Raw genomic sequence first — 6146 nt, forward strand, 5'->3', positions numbered from 1 at the left:
GGGACCTGACACCGTCCTCACATTGGTTGCCTCTCGTGGTCCTTGGGGCTCCTGACATCACAGCTCAGGGAGGGGAGGGACGTGGGGTACACAGGACAGAAGACCTGTAGCCAGAGAGGCAGAGGGACAGAGGAAACTGGAATCAGGACCAGTCTCTGCTGCTTGCTGGCTGTGTGACTTTGGGCAGGTCACTACCTCTCTCTGGGCACCTCTCTGGCTTCGTCTTGCCAGCACCTCTTCCCTGGGGGTTGTTGGTCCAGGGAGAGGAGCCCCTACCTGTCTAGGCAGCCCAGGTAAGAGTCCTCCAAGGTATGAAGGGGGAGCAGGAGGGTCAGCTGAGTCACCCCCATTTTTGCCATAATGCAACAGGACTGTTCAGAGCTCCAGATCGGTCCTGTGCTGTGGACCCAGTAAATTAGATCGCTCCCCTCAGGAGGCTTTATCTAGAGGCCAAGACTTGGGGACAGTGACAAGTATGCTCAGTACCCACTGTGTTCCAGTCCAGTCCCTGGGTCAGTCTGTTCCCATACGTGCCATGCCTGTTGCCCTGTCTGAGGACCTTTGCACTAGCTGTTCTGCCTGTCAAGTGGTCCTGCTAGATCTTCGGCTGCTTTTTTGTCGTCCAGAATTCAGCCTCACCATAATTCTTCCCTAACCACTTATTATAAGTAGCTCCTCCCCCACATCGGTTTCTTTACTATGTTCTCTTGTTTTACTGACTCCTTGGTGCTCCCACTGACATATTCATGGTCTGTTCCCACTACTAGACTGGAAACTCCATGAGAATAGGCACCATGCCTTGTTCAGCACTGTATGTCCTTTACTCAAATTCAGTGTCATGCACACATAAGGCGCTAAAAACATTTTCATACGCAAGTGAAAGAGCTGTGTTAGAAGGGCAACAGGGGAGTTCCGGTCGTGGCGCAGTGGTTAACGAGTCCGACTAGCAACCATGAGGTTGCGGGTTCGGTCCCTGCGCTTGCTCAGTGGGTTAACGATCCGGCGTTGCCGTGAGCTGTGGTGTAGGTTGCAGACGCGGCTCGGATCCCGTGTTGCTGTGGCTCTGGCGTAGGCCGGTTTGCTACAGCTCCGATTCAACCCCTAGCCTGGGAACCTCCATATGCCGCGGGAGTGGCCCAAGAAATAGCAACAACAACAATAACAACAACAACAACAACAAAAAAAAAAGACAAAAAAAAAAAAAGGGGTCCAGGGGTGGAAGCCATCACTGCCATGGGGAGACCAAGGAAGGCTCCCAGGAGGAGGTGGCATGTGGGCTGCCTTAAAGGATGAATAGGCATTTCCTGATCAGGATGACTTTTTTTTTTTTTTCCCCTTTGCTTTTTATTCCTTTTTAGGGCCACACCTGTGGCATATGGAAGTTCCCAGGCTAGGAGTTGAATCAGAGCTGCAGCTGCCAGCCTATGCCACAGCCATAGCAATGCAGGATCCAAGCTACTCTATACTACAGCTCATGGCAATGCTAGATCCTTAAGCCACTGAGCAGGGATCAAACACATGTCCTCATGGATAGTAGTCGGGTTCGTTTTCTGCTGAGCCACAACAGGTACTCCTTGCTCAGGATAATTTTAATAATACCAACTGGTACTACCTTCGTTCTTTGTTTCTGTTATGTGTCAAACACCATGTCAGTCACTTAATATATATATATTTTATCCAAGGCTCCTAACGGGTTGGCCATGCAGGGATTATCCCAATTTTACAAGTGAGATAAGGGAGCCTGAGAGAGGTTAAGTGACCTGCCTGAGGCTCCACAGCCAGTGGGTCTGAACTAACTGCTCCTAGGTAGCTGGAGGCTTTTCTATGCCACTAAGGAGGGGCAGGACAGGAACTGGCCAGATTTACTAATAAAGGTATGTGGCCTCACGGTCTGTGTTCTGTTGTCCCACTTAATCCCCACAACGGCCCCGTTAGGCAAAGTCATCCTAACCACACAGGTGCAGCTGAGCAATGGGTTGGAGACCGGACTGGAAACGCAGGACTCCTGGACTCGCAGTTAGCCTGCAACAGCTCCCCCACCTGGTGGGAATGGGTAGTGCAAGAAGCCTGTGCTGAGAGTGTGGAGCTGCCCAGATGACAGAAAGGGGGCCCTGAGGCCACCTGATGCCATCTGGCCATAGGTGGGAGGGTGGGAAGTGGTCTGTGCTCTCACCTTGCAGTGAGGGGTGGTGTGCAGAGGTGGAAAGGTCAGGGTTGGGCTGGGGGCTTAATTAGAGAAGATCAGTAAGATCATACTGCAGAGGTGGGATTGAACCCGCGTCTCTTACAACTTTAAAGCCCGATTCTTTCCCTTATGCCCTCCTACCTGGGGGCCAGGCCGAGCTGAAGTGGTCAGGGGAGACTCCCTGGAAGAAGAGGTGCTAGAGCTGGGTGAGAAAGAGGGGAAGAGGCATTCCAGAAGAGACACAGCGGGAACAGAGATGCAGCTGCTGGAAGCTTGGGACATGGCGAGGGGCCCGTGCGGGGGTGAGATGGAGGGAGGCCTGGGTTGAGAGAGGCTGGAAGGAGGGGGCTGACCCCCAAGGTCAGGGAACTTTTTTTTTTTGTCTTTTTGCCATTTCTTGGGCCGCTCCCGTGACATATGGAGGTTCACAGGCTAGGGGCCTAATCGGAGCAGCCATAGCAACGCGGGATCTGAGCTGTGTCTGCAACCTACACCACAGCTCACGGCAACGGGGGATCCTTAACCCACTGAGCAAGGCCAGGGATTGAACCTGCAACCTCATGGTTCCTAGTTGGATTCGTTAGTCACTAAGCCACGACGGGAACTCCAATAATGGAATATTTTGCTGTACACCTGAAACGAACACAACATTATAAGTCAACTGTATTTCAATAATTTTTTTTTAAAGCACAAATTCCTCCACGCTCCCAGAGCTCTGTGGGGGCATCTGGGGGCAGCACACACTGCGTGGTCCCTCCGGCTTCCTTGGGAGGGACTCGGTCCCTTACTACCTCTTGCTGTCACCTTTCTTCCTTTCTCTCGGTGTGACACGGACACGTCTGATCAGCACCCCCACACCCCTACCTCTGGTTTCCTTCGTGCAGGGGGCACGTGTCCAGGCACGAGCTGACCCCCCTGGCTGTTCCAGCAAGAATCAGAAAATGTTTTGACACTTCAAACACACCAACTGAGAAGTGGTCAGCTCTCAGACTGACTTTCCATGTCATTTCCCCATTTACCTCTTCTTGGTATAAGCCAGAGGTGACAAACTCAGCCGGGGAGTGCTAGGCCACGTGACGTAACTTATCAAGACGTGAATTTGATCTGCACTCAACAAATCACACTGTCAGCCTGTCAGCGGAATTCACAGCGCGGCGAGATTGCGGGTGAAAGGCAGGGCACGGATCTCGGGGGGAATCAGAGGGCATCTGGGAGGGATTTGGATGATCTGGAGCACCCCGAGCTCCGCCGAACCCCGGCGCAGCAGCAGCTGCCCTGCCTGAAGTCCTTGAAATGACCCTGTCGTGGAAGTAACCCTGCAAAGTGTTTTAGTTGTTTAGTGCAGAGAAACAAACGACTCCATGCGTAGCGGCTTAATAGGACACTTCATTCTTCTTCATGGTTCTGTGGGTTGGCTGGGCGGCCCTTCCAGGGGTCTCGTCTGGGTTTGCGCAGGTGACTCATCCACCAGGCGTTGGGCTAAACTGGGCTCTGAGCCTCCCTCTTCACGTGGTCCTGCTTTCCTGCCTTCTCCCTGGCGAGGTGGCTTCAGGATTCTGAGAGGACGAAGGCAGGAGCTAAGCCTCTCAGGCTTGGACTCCGCAGTTTATATCATGTCACTTCCATCACATTCTCTCGGTCAAAGCCAAGTGGCAAGGCCAGCCTGGATTCGAGGGGTGAGGACTAGACCTCCACCTCTGGATGGAAGGAGCACAAAAATATCATGGGCATGTTTTCTTTTGCTTTTTGCTTTTTTAGGGCCACATATGGACGTTCCCAGGCTAGGGGTCAAATAGGCTATGCCACAGCCACGGCAGCACGGGATCTGAGCTGGTCTGTGACCTACACCACGGCTCACGGCAACCCAGATCCCCGACCCACTGAGCAAGGCCAGGGATCGAACCTGCATCCTCATGGATACCTGTCAGTCAACGGGGACTTCTCGTGTCATGTTTTCCATTTACTACCCAGGGGAAGCCAAGCCCTTTCACACCCTAATCTCACTGTCTCCTGTCCCGTAACTAGAGTTAGATGCTGTCCTGCCTCAGGGGACTAGTTCCAGAGTCAGATCGGGGAGGAAGAAGCATACATATCAAAAGAATTGCACGATTTTGCTAATTCGTAGCAGCAAAAAGTCTGGATAACATATGTGGGAATGTTTTCTGTGGATGCTAGCCCAGGGATGGAGGAATAGAATTTTTCCTTGGGCTGAACGTATTAAAACAGTCACGTGGACTGAAGATTCTAGCGTCAGGGTGCCAGGCTGAGCACCTGGAATGGTTTTCATTGTTTGCCAAGTGGCTTCCCTGAAACCTGGATTCAACCGAGGCCTATGCGTCATGCACATGGAAATGCCAGAATCCCTTGCTTTAATAAGAGGAAGCTAAAGGAGGGAGAAATGGTGAAGTGTATGTACCCTGTGCGACCCACCTAACACAGCTCCGGGCCAGGTTCCACACTCCCTTTACCACGGCCTCAAGACAGAGGGGAGCATCTGTGAAACAGGATGTAGGACAGGTTCTCTGCAGGCGAGGGATCCTAGTGAAAGATGCTGCCACAGAAATGGACTCCAAGACTTTCATGGAAATGATGGGCTCCCCAGGGGAGCTGAGCACACGCAGCAACGCTGGCCACCTGCATCATTAGACGCCACGTAGTAACCGGCAAGCTCTGACCACGGAGGTCTTTAGCAAAGGCAGGTTATTTAAGGGCCCCCTAGGACCAAAGGGACCAAAGAGCTGGGCAGCCTCAAAGTCCTCCTTAATCTGGATGATAGAGACAGCAAAGCAAAACACAAGCAAAATCCTCCAGGTCTTGCAGCAGAAGCCTGATTCGGCGGAGAAGCTTGGTCCCTCACCCAAAGCCCGTGAAAGGAAGAGAGGCCAGTACCCTTCAGAGCAGACCCTTCCATAGCACCCCAGATACATCAGATACATACCTTCCTTCCTTCCCTCCTTCCTTTTTTTTTTTTTTTTTTTTTTTTTTGTCTTGCCTTTTCTAGGGCCGCTCCCGCAGCATATGGAGGTTCCCAGGCTAGGGGTCTAATTGGAGCCACAGCAACGCGGGATCCGAGCCACATCTGCGACCTACGCCACAGCTCACGGCAATGCTGGATCCTTAACCCACTGAGCAAGGCCAGGGACCGAACCCGCAACCTCAGAGTTCCTAGTCGGATTCATTAACCACTGAGCCACAACGGGAACGCCTCCTTCCTTCTTTTTAAGGCTCCACCTGCAGAACATGGACGTTCCCAGGCTAGGGGTCGAATCAGAACTTCAGCAGCCGGCCTACACCACAGCCACAGCCACATGGGATCTGAGCCACGTCTGTGAGCCTCACAGCAGCTCATGACAATAATGAATCCTTAACCCACTGAGTGAGGCCAGGGATCGAACCCGCATCCTCACCAACACTATGTCAGGTTTTTAACCCGCTGAGCCCCAACGGGGACTCTAATCTTCCTCTTAGCCTACCTTCTGCAAAAGGTCCTAGGCCACTTGCCAGAGAACTGTGGTCTGTGAAAGGAAAATACACAGGCTTCTCAGGGATTAGCAGACCTTGAATCTATCTAATGCTAATTCCTGAGGACAGAGAAGGCTGCTGTGTAAGGCTCAGGGGGTCAGGTCATAACCGGAGCTCTGACTCAAGTCCAGGCGCAGTGTCTGAACTCATCCTGCAATTCTATTTTCAGTTTCAGGGTGCACATTGAAACAGAGGCAGAAGTCACACAGGAGCCTCCGGACCTGTGCCATAACGGCCATTGTGGTAACAAGGGCCAAGTAGAAGCTTCGAGAACTTTTTCTTCTTACGAATCAGTAAACCAAAGCAATGCTGCATGTCTGGGAGAATCAGAAATGTCTGCCATCGTCAAAGACTTGAGAGATGCAGGGTGGTTTCTATTATATCCTACTTAACTCACCTCTTTGTGCAGAAGGCATAGGTCTTGGAGAATGACAGGAGA

The sequence above is a fragment of the Sus scrofa genome, chromosome 9 (assembly GCF_000003025.6).
Source record: "Sus scrofa isolate TJ Tabasco breed Duroc chromosome 9, Sscrofa11.1, whole genome shotgun sequence".
In the NCBI taxonomy this organism is placed as follows: domain Eukaryota; kingdom Metazoa; phylum Chordata; class Mammalia; order Artiodactyla; family Suidae; genus Sus; species Sus scrofa.